This window comes from Myotis lucifugus, unplaced genomic scaffold, assembly GCF_000147115.1.
Source record: "Myotis lucifugus unplaced genomic scaffold, Myoluc2.0 scaffold_175, whole genome shotgun sequence".
NCBI classification, from domain to species: Eukaryota; Metazoa; Chordata; class Mammalia; order Chiroptera; family Vespertilionidae; genus Myotis; species Myotis lucifugus.
Window position 1 is genome coordinate 380,884 of NW_005871223.1, and position 16,012 is coordinate 396,895.

A 16,012-nucleotide genomic window follows, 5' to 3' on the forward strand; every position below is an offset into this window, starting at 1 on the left:
TTATTTTCTGCTTTGGTCATATGTAATTACTTCAGTAAACAAGTGCTAGCTTTTTTTTTATTAAGGTATTACATATTTGTCCTTATCCCCCCATTGCCCCCCCCCCCGGGTCATACCCTCCCCCCCCTGGGGTCTGTGTCCATTGGTTATGCTTATATGCAACAAGGGCTGGCTTTGTAACCAAAAACTGTACATAAGTTTGATGCACAAAATTTTTTAAAATTGATTTTTAGAGAGAAGAAGGGAGAGAGAGAGAGAGAGAGAGAGAGAGAGCGAGAGAGAGAGAGATCAGTTGCCTCCCACACATGTCCCCACCAAGGATCAAACTCACAACCTTTTGATGTACAGTATGACGCTCCTACCAATTGAGCGACATTGATGACATTTCTCAGTCATCATCTATATTTTTAAAATCTATCTTAATTTATAATGACATTTTCAGTTTGGGAATCTCTGGCAGAGTTCAAATAGCAGGAGGTTTTTATATTTCCTTTACCAACTTTAAAGAATAGGATATTTTCAGTCAACTTCAATATTTTGATGTAGCACAAGCTGTGGGAAAATAATTTCTGGTGGTACAAGAAATATTTTCCGTTTGGAAAACAGGCCAAGTTTATTTCTAGATTTTGTGTTCAGGGTAAGTTTTTCTTGTTTTCAAAAGAAATGAAATGCTTTATAAATGTAGGGTTTCTCTTATCTGGTGAGACATCAGCATGCTTAACATCAGCCAACCTGACAAAACCAATCTGGGGAAGTCTATTTCAGTCTATGTTAGTTTCCTGAACATTTATCAAGTGTTTAATTTATTTACTGAGCTACTACTATGTGTCAAGCATTCTTCTAGGTGCTGGAAATATAACCATCAAACAAGACAAACAAAGTCCCTGTTGTGGAGCTTATGACCTAATTAGAGGCCTAATGCAAGAGTAGGCCTTCCTTCTCCCGGCTGCTGGCACCGGCTTCCCTCTGGCACCCGGAAACCAAGCTTCCCTCGCAGCCCCGGCTTCGTCTGGAAGGACATCTGGTCTAATTAGCATATTATGCTTTTACTATTATAGATGGGAGTAGATGGACAATTAACAAGTAAACAAACAAATATGATACCTTATTGCCAAAGATGGCCACCATCAATTCCTTTCCTTCTTTTACACACACGTAACTTCCCCTTCAATAGGTATAATTTATTCTTCAGTTCCCTTGAACCTGGGATGGCTTGTGACTGAGCACCTGAATCTGACAGCAGGGGACCTCTGCCAGTTGCACACCTAGCCTATGAGAGGACCAGCAGTTTCCACTGCTTTCCTTTTGGAGGCTTGCGCTGCCCGCCACTCAGGAGGTCCAGGCTACTTTGCTGGAGAGAGAGGCCCCTGGGGGAGCACCAGGCATAGGAGGAAAGAGTGTTGGACATCTACCCCAGCAACGTCTCCGGATGATGTCAACCCCAGCTGCTATTTAACTGCAATAGTAGGAGAGACTCAATCAAGAACTGTCCAACTGAACTAATAAACTTGTTTTAACCCTGACCTTAAATGATAGAATGATACACATTTTTTCCAAGTAGTGCTAGGGGGTTATTTTGCAGTGATAACAATAAGACACTTTCCATTGGTGATAATGTTATGGGGAAATATAACAGGGTAATGGGATTGGCAGTGATTGAGTGAGTGATGGGGGTCGTCAGGAAAGTAACACCTGGGCTGACACCTGAGTGTTGAAAGGAAGTGGCTGTGCAGAGATCTGGGAAAGAGCATTCCAGGGAAAAGGAACACAGGGGTGACAGTGAGCCTGGTGAATGAGGGAGATGGAAGTGAGATTGCTTTGCTGAGCTCAGATTGCTGCCCCTGCTAGGTCCTGATCTATTGATCATGGGAAGGAGTCTGCTTTTAATTCTAAATTCATTTGGAAGCCACTGGAGGGTTTTAAGTAGGAGAGTGACACAATCTCCTCAATGATATAATTGCCTTCTCCCTGTACCCCCAGACTCATCAATCCTATTTGGCGTCTCCACTTGGGGGTCTTAAACATGACTCAAACTTAAAACATCTAAAACAGAACTCTTGCATCATTTCTCACTCCCATGCACAAACCTGATCCTTCTACTTCCATCTCAGTTAATAGCATTGCCATTTATTCAGTTGCTTGGGCCAAATACCCAGGAGTAATCCACTGTTGACTTGGTTTATGCTAGCAGTTACCAAACACCTGCTTTCTCCTATCTTCCTGCCTGTAAAAGAGGTGGTAACCTCTTAATCTCCAGTAAGAGAGCTGGGCGAAGTCTCTCTGAAAATCGAGGGTTGTAACCATCTTGAAACAAACACAGAAAGAAGTTGCACTGATTTAACTCCTGGAAAGAAAAGCCAGAAGCTAAAATAAATTATGTGCAGCATTTTAATTCTTATGAAGTCTCTTAAAATTCCATGGCAGAAAACCTGGCAAAGATAACACACAAAAAAACAAAAAACCTACAGACCAATATTCCTGATGAATACACATGCAAAAATCCTAACCAAAATACTAGCTAATCAAATACAACAGTACATCCAAAAAATAATATATCATGATCAAGTGGGATTCATTTCAGGGGCACAAGGGTGGTTCAACATTCCCAAATCAATCAACGCAATACACCACATTAACAAAAGAAAGGATAAAAATTATATGATCTTGTCAATAGATGCAGAAAAAGCATTTGCTAAGATACAACATCCATTTATGATTAAAATCTCAATAAAATAGGAATAAAAGGAAAGTACCTCAACTTAATAAAGGTCATCTATAATAATAAAAGCGTAATATGCTAATTAGACCAGACGTCCTTCCAGATGTACTTCAGAAGAAGCTACAGCGGTGGGGGCCGAGGCCTCTAGTATATGACAAACCCTCAGCCAATATCATACTCAATGGTGAAAAACTGAAAGCTTTTTCCCTAAGATCAGGAACAAGACAAGGATGTACTCTCTCACCACTCTTATTCAACATAGTACTAGAAGTACTAGCCAGAGCAATAAGGCAAGAGAAAGAAATAAAAGGCATCCAAATAGGGAAGGAAGAAGTCAAAGTGTCACTTTTTGCGGATGACATGATGCTGTATATAGAAAACCCTAAAGACTCTACCAAAAAACTACTGGAAACAATAAAAAATACAGTCAAGTTGCAGGATACAAAATCAATGTGCAAGAATCCATTTCCTTCCTGTATACCAACAACAAAACTTCAGAAAAAGGAATGAAGAAAACAATTCCTTTTTCAATTGCAACCAAAAGAATAAAATACCTAGGAATAAACTTAACAAAGAATGTGAAAGACCTATATACTGAAAATTATAAAACATTATTAAAAGAGATTGAAAAAGACACAATGAAATGGAAAAATATCCCATGTTCATGGATTGGAAGAATCAACATAGTTAAAATGGCCATTTTACCCAAAGCAATACACAGATGTAATGCAATCCCCATCAAAATCCCAATGTAATTTTTTAAAGAAATAGAACAAGAAATCATCAGATTTGTATGGAACCACAAAAGACCCAGAATAGCCAAAGCAATCCTGGAAAAAAAAAAAAAAAAAAAGAACAAGGCTGGAGGTATCACGCTACCTGACTTCAAAATATACTACAGAGCTATGATAATCAAAACAGCATGGCATTGGCAGAGAAACAGACACACAGATCAATGGAACAGAATAGAGAGCCCATCTATAAAACCACACATATATATGGATAGACAACTTTTTAAAAAAATATATTTTATTGATTTTTTACAGAGAGGAAGGGAGAGAGATAGAGAGTTAGAAACATCGATGAGAGAGAAACATTGATCAGCTGGCTCCTTGCACACCTCCTACTGGGGATGTGCCCGCAACCAAGGTACATACCCTTGACCAGAATCGAACCTGGGACCCTTCAGTCCGCAGGCCGATGCTCTATCCACCGAGCCAAACTGGCTAGGGCAACCACTTTTGACAAAGGAACCAGAAATGCACATTGGAGTAAATATAGTCTCTTCAGTAAATGGTGCTGGGGAAAGTGGAAAACCACATGCAAAGGAATAAAACTGGATTGCAGTTTGTCCCCATGTACAAAAATTAATTCAAAATGGATCAAAGACTTAGACATAAGACCCAAAGCTGTAGGTCACATAGAAAAAATATAGGTACCAAACTTATGAACCTGGGTGGTAGAGAACATTTTATGGACTTGACCCCAAAGGCAAGGGAGGTAAAGGCAAAAATAAATGAATGGGACTATAACAAACAAAAAGCTTCTGCACAGCAAAAGAAATGGACAATAAAATAAACAGGCAGCCAACCAGATGGGAGATGGTATTTGCAAACAGTAGCTCCAACAAAGATTTAATTTCCAAAATATATAAAGAACTCATAAAACTCAACACCAAACAAATAAACAATCCAATCAAAAAAAGGACTTGAAAATACACCTCTCCCAAGAAGACATACAAAAAGCCAATAGATATATGAAAAGATGTTTAACCTCACTGGCAATCAGGGAAATGCAAATTAAAACTACAATGAGATACCACCTTACACCAATTAGAGTGGCCATTATCAACAAGACAAGCAATAACAAGTGTTGGAGAGGTTGTGGAGAAAAGAGAACCCTCATTCACTGATGGTGGGAAAGTAGACTGGTACAATCACTGTGGAAAGCAGTCTGGTGATTCCTCAAAAATTTAAAAATAGAGCTACCATACGACCCAATAATCCCACTCCTAAAAAACTCGAAAGCATTTATACGCAAAGACATACGAACCCCTATGTTCATTGCAGCATTATTCACGGTGGCCAAGAGTTGGAAACAGCCAAAGTGCCCTATGATAAAGGACTGGATAAAGAAGATGTGGTACATATACTCAATGGAGTACTACACGGCCATAAGAAACTATGAAATAGCGTTATTTACAACAACCTTGAGAACATTATGTGAAGTGAAATAAGTCAAATAGAGAAACCTAAGAACTATATGATTTAACTCATATCCTATATAATAAAGAGCTAATATGCTAATTAGACTGGATGGCAGAATGACCTTCCGGAATGACCAGTGGGTGGGGGGCGGGGCCAGCGAGCCTGTGCTGCCAGGCCAGCCATGGTGGTCCCACGCTGCCCCTTCTGCAGAGGTGGTGGGAGAGGGGACAGCATAGTCCCAGCACCTCTGGAGAAGTGGGATGGGGCGTGACCATGGTGCCTCAACCTCCCACAGCCCCTCCCCAGCCAGCCCAGCCCCTGATCGCCCCTCCCCCACCAGTGGGCTGAGGTGGAGCCAGAACAAAGGAGCAGCAAGTCTGGCTTCTAGTTGAGTGGCGCTCTCCCCCCTGCCTCTTACCCCCCAAACCCCCCCTCAGCCAGAATCCGGGCTCATGGCTGGTGAGCGCAGTGGTAAGGAGCAAGGGGTCCTGGACTGTGAGAGCTCTGGACTGTGAGAGGGATGTCTGAGTGCCAGTTTAGGCCCAATCCCCCCTGGGGATTAAGACAGCAGGCAGATGTCCCCTGAGGGGTCCTGGACTTCGAGAGGGCAGAGGCCAGGCTGAGGGACCCCCACCCCCATCACGAATTTTGTGCACTGGGCCTCTAGTGTAGAATATAAAACTGAAACTTATGTGCACAAATAGCAATGTGGTGGTTGCCAGAGCGAGGTGGGTGGGGGAAGAAAGGGGTCCTAATATGAGGTGACAGGAGAAGATTTGACTTTGGGTGGTGGGCACATGGTCCTATATTCAGATTTTGTAAATTAGTAATCCACACATGTAACCTATATGTTCATGTAGACCAGTGATGGTAAACCTTTTGAGCTTGGCGTGTCAGCATTTTGAAAAACCCTAACTTAACTCTGGTGCCATGTCACATATAGAAATTTTTTGATATTTGCAACCATAGTAAAACAAAGACTTATATTTTTGATATTTATTTTATATATTTAAACTAGTAGCCCGGTGCACGAAATTCATGCACTGGGGTGGGGGGGGGCCCTCAGTCTGGCCTTCACCCTCTCCAATCTGAGACCCCTCAGGGAATGTCCAACTACCTGTCTGTGCCCACACTTTTAACAGATAACAGCTCCATTGTTGTTTCTTTCTTATGCTTAAAACCATTGGAATTAGTAGGTATTCAAAGTGTGTATACATTTTGGGTGGACACCCTGTATATCTCTAGTCAGCGGTGAAATAAACCAACAGCAGATTTGGAACCCCCAGACAGGGAACCTCGCTCACTCCCCACATGTCTCCCCACTTCACTTTCCACCTTTGTGGGCAGCAGGAGAATCAACGTTTTCTCTCATTAATTCGGAAAAGCACGTCCTGTCACCCGCTGCCTGGCAGGAGTGCACTAGGCCCCAAGCAAGCGAGGCTCAGTCAGGGCAGCCTTCGCTCATGGGTGCTGGCACCCAAAGTGCACATTCCTCCTCTACAGTCGCCCCAACTATCCCACTGTTTCACTGAGAGGACGGAATTCCTCTCCGCCTCTGGGTTCTTGATCTTGAATGCTGACCGAAGGCACCTCAGCGAGGGCCGCCCGCACCCACCAGGTGTGTCTGTCTGCACCTGCTCCTGCCTCAGCACCTGCATTAACCCCCCAGAGGTGATCTCGTAGCTGCACTGGCCTCCGTGGAAACAGGGCATCACCACTCCGCCCTCTCACTGTCATCTCACAGGCGCCCACTCTCAGCACCCAGAACACCCAGACACTCTCCAAAGGACGTGAGTGCATCAGAGGGGATGTGTGCACATCCTGTGGGGGTGTTAGGCATGCCGGGTTGATGGAAGTGCGGTGGAGAGGCGGGGAGAACTTGTGCACGCCTTGGTTTGCAACTGTTGCAGGCGTGGGAGGGTGACAGTGTGCTGGGGGATGTTCGCACGCCGGGGGGGATGTGCACACCAGAGGCCTCTGGCTTTGCAGATCCGCAAACCCCCGTGGTGCGGCCAGGAGGATGTCAGTCTGGCCCGCCATGGTGGCTGACCCTGCGATCCTGCACCTTCTGGGCCAGGAGGCGGATCTTGCACAGCCACTCCTGGGCGCTGATGGCCTGCAGGTGCTACTTCAGCTCAGCCTGCAGGCTCCACTTGGCGCGCTCACAGCTGTCACCACCGCCATGTGGGGAGTACAGGCCACCCTCCGCTGGCCTGCCTCCCCTGTCCAGAGGCTATTTCGGAGACAGAAGACAGGACTTGTTGAAAGAGTGGACTTAAGGGTAACTCCTGGATTTTTGGCCCAAGCAACTGAATAAATGGCGATGCTATTAACTGAGATGGAAGTAGAAGGATCAGGTTTGTGCATGGGAGTGAGAAATGATGCAAGAGTTCTGTTTTAGATGTTTTAAGTTTGAATCGTGTTTAAGACCCCCAAGTGGAGATGTCAAGTAGGATTGATGAGTCTGGAGGTACAGGGAAAAGGCAGGGGTATGTAACAGGTGGAATTGGGGTATAAAACTCAAGGAGACAGTCTCTCTCCAGAGCCAACCTTACACTTGCAGAGCCTGAGAGTGAAGGTCTCCCTAAATTTTATGTCCTAGCTGCCTCAGTGGCCTCACCTTGGCCCTGGTCCTGGTATTTGAAGCCATGGAAAGGTTATCACCTATGGAGAAGCTATAGTTAGAGGAAAGAAAGGCTGAGAAGGAGCATTAAAATGCACATATTCCCTAGCTGACCAATTTTTATTTCCAGGAGTTTATCTTATGGATATTTTTGCACACTAATCCAATAAAATATTGCAAACATATTCATTGTAGTGCTTTTTTGGTAAAAACAAAGTATTAGAAATAACTTATATGTCTATCAATATGGCATCCATACAATGGAATATAAGTTAATGATTACAAACAATGAAGCAAATCTATAAGAACAGCTGTGGAATTATCACCAAATGTGATGTTAGATGAAAAAATGAAACAAACAAATGAAGAGAAATGTATATCATTTAAGGATAAGCCAAACAGGAATGTATATAATAACGAATAATTATTTAAGTACTTTGTTTATCTGTTTAATTCTCTCAACAACCCCATAAAATATGTACTATTATTAGTCCCATTCCCATAGGAAAAAACTGAGGCTCAGAGGTGATTAACATGCCCAAGATGTATACTTAGTAAAATCAAACTTCTTCAAAGAACAATATTCTTAGTAAGTGTCAGAATAGAGATTTGAATTCATGTCCTCACTCTTAACCACCAGGCTTCATCAGGCTGAGGGATCCTCCCTCCAGAGCATGAATTTTCATGCACCAGGCCTCTAGTATTAAATCGTATTACATAAATATTATTGATTCTGTTGCTTATGTTAATGGTATCATTGTTGTGTTTTTAAAAGTTCTTATCAATTAAAAATGATATTGATAGCCCTGACCGGTTTGGCTCAGTGGATAGAGCGTCAGGCTGTGGACTGAAAGGTCCCAGGTTTGATTTCAGTCGAGGGAATGTACTGTAGTTGCAGGCTCGATCCCCAGTAGGGGGTGTGTAGAAGGCAGCTGATCAATGTTTCTCTCTCATCGATGTTTCTAACTCTCTATCCCTCTCCCTTCCTCTCTGTAAAAAGTCAATAAAAATATATTTTTTAAAAATGATATGGATCGCCCTGACCGGTTTGGCTCAGAGCGTCAGCCTGAGGACCGAAAGGTCTCAGGTTCGATTCCAGTCAAGGGCATGTACCTTGTTTGCGGGCACATCCCCAGTAGGAGGTGTGCAAGAGGCAGCTGATCGATGTTTCTAACTCTCTATCCCTCTCCCTTCCTCTCTGTAAAAAATCAATGAAAATATATTTTTAAAAAATGATATGGATAAATGGAGAGGAGAGAGAGAGAAAGGAAGAGAGAGAGCTCTGTTGGGAAGGATGCAGTAGTGTAGTGTGGGTGTTCCAGCTCACAGTGCTGAACTCCTGCTGTCAGTGACCACAGCGTCCACTCTGCCCATATCCTGGGGGTGTAGAGGAGCCAGCTCATCTCATGCTACAACTGCCTGCCCTCTGGAGCTTCCAGCTGTTGAGACAGCTCCTTCCATCCAACCTGCTATTCTTGCACTCAATCCACTGTTGACTTAGTTTATGCTAGCAGTTACCAAACACCTGCTTTCTTCTACCTCCCTGCCTGTAAAAGAGGTGGTAGCCTCTTCATCTCCGATAAGAGAGCTGGGCGAAGCCTCTCTGAAAATCGAGGGTTGTAACCACCTTGAAATAAACACTGAAAGAAATTGCACTGATTTGACTCCTGGAAAGAAAAGCCAGAAGCTAAAATAAATTATGCATTTTAATTCTTATGAAGTCTCTTAAAATCCCCACGATGGTGAGAAAGTCCCCCAGCAGGTTCAAGTCCTCCCTGCATGTTATACTTATCATTTTATCAGGTGTCCTGTTCTGATGAAAATTCCCCTAGTCTGTGGTGGCCATCTATAACTCTGGTAACAGACCTCCATTTTCCAGCCAACACTAATGTGTCTTTTCCTTGGTTGAAGCTGAGAGCAAACCATTTGAATAAATATTGGGAGGTGTCACATTGATGGCATTAAAGATTGTGTATCTAGGAGGTAGACTTGTTTGGACTTCTCATTCTTTTAGGTTTAGGATTACAATACAGAAAAATGATTTGAGCATTTTGATCTGTAGAGGGGCTGTCGTTAATCCAGCAAGTCACTTCTGGCCTCTAGAAATTCTCCAGAAATTACTTGATTAGCTGTGACAAGTGCAATGGAGTTATTTCTTAAAATGGGTGGCTGATGTCACATTATTAGCACAGGATTGGGCTGCATGTTCAGAATTAATCTTTCATTCTCTTACCAATGGTTTCCTCCATTTTGTCCATGAGTCAGTGTTCCTTAAGCCACCCCAAGCCCCCAATTGCCCTTCTTTTCTCTCCATTATTTCATCACCAAACTTCTTCAAAGAGCAATACCCAAGTAGCAATAAGAAGAATAAAAATAACAGGCAATAATTATTTAGCACTTTTTATGTTCCAGGTTCTCTCTCCCTCTCTCTCTCTCTCTCTCTCTATATATATATATATATATATATATATATATATATATATATATATATTACATAAGTCAACACATTACATTCTTACAACATTATAAGGAAGTTACTATTTTATCTTCAATTTATAGACTTTTAAAAACTAAGACACAGAGAAGTTGAGTAGCTTGCCTGAAGTCACACAGTATCATTGATGTCTTTGCTTTTATTTTTTCCCATTTTTAAAATTAAAGTAAAATTAACACATTAAAAATCCTCCCTTTCTGGTGTATAGTTCTGTGAATTTTGACAAACTCATACAGTTGTGTAACCACCACCACAAAGAATATAGAACAATCCCACTTTTCCAAATACTTCCCTTTTCCCCTTTGTAGTCAACTCATCTTCTCTTCCCTCGGCCGCCCCGCCCCCCCCCCAAGCTCCTGTGACATTATAAGAAACTGCTGCCCTGGCTGGTTAGTTTCGCTAAGTGGATAGAGTGTTGGCCTGCAGACCAAAGGGTCCGAGGTTCTATTCCTGTCAAGGGCACGTACCTCGGTTGCAGGCTCCTCCCCTGGCAACCAATCGATGCGTTTCTCTCACATCGATGTTTCTCTCTGTCTTTCCCTCTCTCTTCCACTCTCTCTAACAATCAATGGAAAAATATTCTTGGGTGAGAATTTTTAAAAAACCACCTATCTAGTAAAGTCATCCTTTGAAAAAAAATAAAAAAGAAACTGCCTAGTGTTTTCTAAAGTGGCTGAACCACTTCACCTTCCCACCAACAATGGAAGAGTCCCCAGTTGTTCCTCATTCTTGCTGGCACTTGGCAGGTTTTCAAAAATTGTAGCCATTTAATAGATGTGTAGTCTGTCACATTGTAGTTTATTTGCATTTGCCAAATGGCTAATGTTGTTGACCATCTTTTTTTGTGAGTTTCTTTGCCTTCTATATACCTTTCTTTGGTGAAGTGTCTGTTCATGTCTTTTGTGCATTTTTATTGGACTGTATTATTATTATTGAGTTTTGAGCATCCTTTATGCATTTTCAGCCCTTTATCAGATAAAGAACTCACAATATTTTCTCCAAGTCTTGGCTTGTCTGTTCATTCTCTTATCAGTGTCTTTTGAAGAACAGTTCTTATTTTTATGAATTCTAGTTTATCAATTTTTTCTTTTATATATCATGTTTTACATGTCAAATATAAGCAGTCTTTGCCTAATGCAACGCCACAGATATTTTCTCCTATGTATTTTTCTAGAAGTTTTTTAGTTTTAGGTTTACATTTAAGTCTATGATCCACTTGAGTATTTTTTTAATTGTTATAGTTCTTAGAAAGCTGAACATAGACTTAACATGAGACCCACAATACCATCTCTAGGTATTTCCTAAAGGAATTAAGAACACATGCCTACACAAAACTCTGAATGCAGATGTTTAAAGTGGCTTTATTCATACTCACCAAAAACTGGAAACAACCTGAGCAGTGGCCCATCCATATGGTAAAATACCGCTCAGTAATAAAAAGGACCAGACTATTGGTGACACATCAACATGGAGGGCTCAGAACTGCGTTTTGAGATGAAAGAAACTCAAAAGGCTGCATATTGTATGATGCTATATATGTGACATTCTGGAAGAAGCAAATGGTAAGGACAGAAGGTGAGGAAAAGAAATGACCAAGAGGCCAAGAGCCAAACACCCCAGGGTTCTAGTCTACTGTGGGACCTTCAGCAGGTTGATGGGTCTATTTTCCTCCCTGTAAAGTGAGAGGGTCCCAGAGGACAAACTGAGAAAGTACCAAGTATTTGAAATCTGAGGAGGTTCATGTTATACTTCTCTTCTAACTCCAAGAATTCCCTACACCTTGATTTGAAACCTTATCTGAAAAAAGACTAATTCTACCTTTCTCTCAGATTTGTGAGGATTCAATGACATTAGTGTAGGAAGTACCTAGCACATAGTAAGTGCCCAGCCAAGGTTCAATATGGCCCATTCCACTACTGTTCATGATCTCACCTCCTCCTCTCCTCCGCACCGTCAGTTTTCCCCTCTACTGGATCCATCCCATCAGCACATTATTTTCTCATCTTAAAAATACATCTCACTTAAGCCCTCCTCCAGCTCTTGAACCCATCGCACTGATCTGACATTCCCCAAGCAATGGTGAGCTTCCAGCTGCCCAGCCCAAACGTCCGTTCTTCATCCTCATCTTGCCTTGTCTACGTTTGACACAACGGCGCACTCCTTCCTCCAGGAAACGCTTTCTTCCCCTGGCTCCAGACACTACACTCGCTCAGTTTTGTTGCCACCTCACCAGCTGCTGTCTTGATCTATTTGTTGGTTCGTTCTCATCTGAGTCATTTAGGGGCTGACTCAGTTGTCATATGTTTTCTCTTCTGCATCTTCACTCGCTCACTTGGTGCTTTACCCGGTATGATAGCTTTTCCTAGAAGCACTCTCAAATGAATTATTTCCAGTCCAGACTTTCCCCTGAATCCCACATCTGCATGTCGTCCAATTCTTATGGAACATCTTGACTGGCATATTGAACAGGCATCTCAGTGTGTCCCAAACTGAACCCATATTCTTCCTTTAGGTTTCTCTACCTTAGTTGCTGACAGTTCCATTCTTCCTGGCATCACCCATGATTCTTCTCTTACTCTCACATTTCATGTGCAGCCCATCCCAGAAACCTGTTGGCGCTGCGTTCACAGTTTGGTCACTTCTCACCATCTCACTGTTCCATCCTGGTCTGAGCCACCATCATGTCTCACTTGGGTGACTGCAAGAGGTCCCCAACTGATCTCCCTGATTCCACCCCTCCTACCTACAACCTGCTGTCAACCCAGCAGACAGAGGGATTTTTTAAAAGTGTATTGGTTTAGTTCTGGCCAGTGTTCTCAATGCTTAGAGCATGTACCGAGGGGTCACAGGTTCAATGCTCAGGCAAGGCCACGTACCTGGTTTGCAGGTTTGATCCTGGCCCTGGTCGAGGCGCATGCAGGAGGCAACTGGACGATGTCTCACATTGATATTTCTCTCTCTTTCTCTCCCTCCTCCCTTCTATTCTCTCTAAAAAGCAATGGAGTGTTCACGCCGTTTCATCTGTGAGCACTTGTTGTGTTGCCTGGCACTCAGTATTCAGAGTCCACCACCAACACTGTTTCTCAGCTGCCCCTCCCCAAATCAGAGACACTTCAGGGTCTAAAGGCCTGACATTGGATTCAGACCTATGAGTGAGTCCCAGTGGAGGAAACGTAGAGAAAACAAGAGCAAAGCCCAGCCAGCGTGGCTCAGTGGTTGAGCATTGACCTATGTACCAGGAGGTCACGGTTCAATTCCCGGTCAGGGTTGCAGCCGAACCCCAGCAGGGGGCATGCAGGAGGCAGCCAATCAATGATTCTCTATCATCATTGATGTTTCTATCTTTCCCACTCCCTTCCTCTCTGAAATAAATAAAAATATGCTTAAAAAATAATAATAAAATAAAGAAAAAGCAATGGAGCCCTAACCAGTTTGGCTCAAGGGATAGAGCATCGGCCTGTGGACCAAAGGGCCCCGAGTTTGATTCCCGGTCAAGGGCATGTACCTCATTCAGTTGCAGGCTCCTCTCCTGCCTGGGCCCTGGTGCAGGAGGCAACCAATAGATGTATTTCTCTCACATCAATATTTCTCTGTGTCTTTCTCTCTCTCTTCCACTCTCCCTAAAAATCAATAGAAAAATAACCTCAGGTGAGGATTAAAAAATAATAAAAAGCAATGAAAAAAATATCCTTGGGTGAGGATTAACAACAACAAAAGTCTTGGTTTATATCAATCCCGTCCAATGGACTCTAATCTCACCCAGAGGATAAATGAAATCATTACAATGGCGGAGAAAGGATACATGATTGGAATCCTTACAGACTCTAACTTCCTCTGCTACTGGTTTCCTTGCTCAGTGTGCTCCAACCACTGTTGTCATGACTGTACTTCAGACATGCCAGGAATACTCTCACCTTAGGGCCTCTGCACTTCCTGTGCCTGGATATTTCCCTAGATATCCTCCTGGCTTGCTGTCACCTCCATGTCTTTATTTAAATGTCACTTCCTCAGGGAAACCTTCTTTAACTATCTTATGTAAAGTTGCAACTCCCCTCCCCCCATGTCCAGTTATCTCCCCACTCCCAAACCCCTTTCCTCACTTTTATTTTTCTACACAGCAACTATTACCACTGACAAATTCTATATTTTTATTTATTTGTTTATTTTTGTTCCCCCCCCGGTATGAGGCAATTATGTTGGTCTGTTTTTTTCACTGCTGTACTCCTAGTACCTAGGGATGCCTGGCACAGTGAGATCAGTATTTCTCAACATTGTTTTTATTGTTGCTCTCCACCCCAGGAGTCTTTTAGACACTTCTCCTAAGTACTCTCCCCCATCACATTTTTAACACCACAGATATATTGTATATTGGTTTCTGTATTGTGTTTATATCTGTTTTAAATACATATACAATTTTTAAAGAGTCAGGTGTGTTTTTTCCTACAAGAACCAATTTTCACCCCTGTAGAGGATACTTGCAACTGTTAAGAATGCATAACAACCCTGGCTGGTGTGGCTCAGCGATTAGAGGATTGGCTGGTGCACCAAAGGATCAGCGGTTCAAATCCCGGTCAAGGGCACGTACCTGGGTTGCAGGTTCGATCCCTTGCCTCATTGGGGTGTGTGTGTGGGAGGCAACTGGTCTATATGTCTCTCTCACATTGATGTTTCTCTCCCTCTCTCCCCACTCCTTCCCTCCCTTTTATTTTCTCTAGAAAAATAAAATAAAATAAAATAAATAAAAAAGCAATGAAAAAAATATCCTCGGGTGAGAATTTTTTTAAAAAGCATGGAGTAGCTGTTGGACACTCATAAGAGGGATGGGTCATTTTGCTTGGAGTAGGATACAGAAATGAAGTCTGAGGTGGTTAGCAGGTCTCGGTTTCTTGATGGGAGCCACTGGTTCAGACTAAAGGAAGTTAGTGTCACACTGGAGAGGAGGGAAGGAAGAAGAGGAGCCAATAGTCCAGTTAGCGACATGGGCCAGAGCAGAAGCCTAGGGGATTGGCAGTGTTAAGTGTGATGGGAAGTTCTGGTTAAGAAACAGAATTTGTCCACTGAGTCAGGCAGTCACTGATGGCCCTCATGTAAGCTGTTTCTGGGGGCTGCTGATAACAGCTGGATTGAACAAGTTTTCAGAAAGAATCTGGGGCCTTGGAGGTAAAATGAAGTAGTTGCCAGAGGAGGTGATAGAACCCAGAAGGGTTTTCTGTTTGTTTGTTTTCTTTTGTTTTTAGCAGTTGAAAGACCTCATTGGCAACTGGAATGGAATTTCAAATCTCTTTATTTAAATAAAAACTTTAATCTAACATACTTGGGTGATTTTCAACATGTTCTATGGAAACTGACTGCTGTTTAATAATAGGTTTAAAGTTTGAGGTTTGGGAAAAGAATTCATCTCAAACCTGAACGTGACCAAGCTCTTTTGTTAGCAGGGCCAGAAGGGATTTGCTCCTCACCGTGTTTCCATTAGTTTGTCCAAAGCTCAAACTGTTTACAGAGAAACTTTCTTTTTTAATGCACAACAGTACAACAATGAAATGGATAGTAAGACGAAAATTTCACCCACAATCCTACCAACATAAAAGTAAGATTTTCCTTATTTTTGTTCCTTTCAAATCTTTGTCCGTCTTAATATTTATATCCTATCCTATCTAATAAAAGAGAAACATGGTAATTAGCGTACGACCGCTACCCTTTTCATTGGCTAATCAGGGCGATATGCAAATTAACTGCCAACTAAGATGGCGGTTAACCGCCAACAAAGATGGCGGTTAATTTGCATATGTAGGCACAATGCAGGGAGGCGAAAGGGAAAGCAGGAAGAAGCCCCCTGCTACTGACAGTGATCGGAAACCCAGGGGGGAGCTAAGAGCTGGGGGACAGGGCAAAGGCGGCCCTGGGGGCCTCTTTTTGCCCTGCCCCCAGCCATGATCGAGAATCGGCGCCTTTGCCGCCCTGGCCAGTGA

At 42.7% G+C, this 16,012-nt stretch overlaps 1 protein-coding gene across 1 annotated transcript in view; it reads right to left on the minus strand.

Moving 5' to 3' along the window:
• The window catches only part of CLRN1 (clarin 1), a 42,517-nt gene that overhangs the window by 13,302 nt on the left and 13,203 nt on the right, over nt 1–16,012 (minus strand).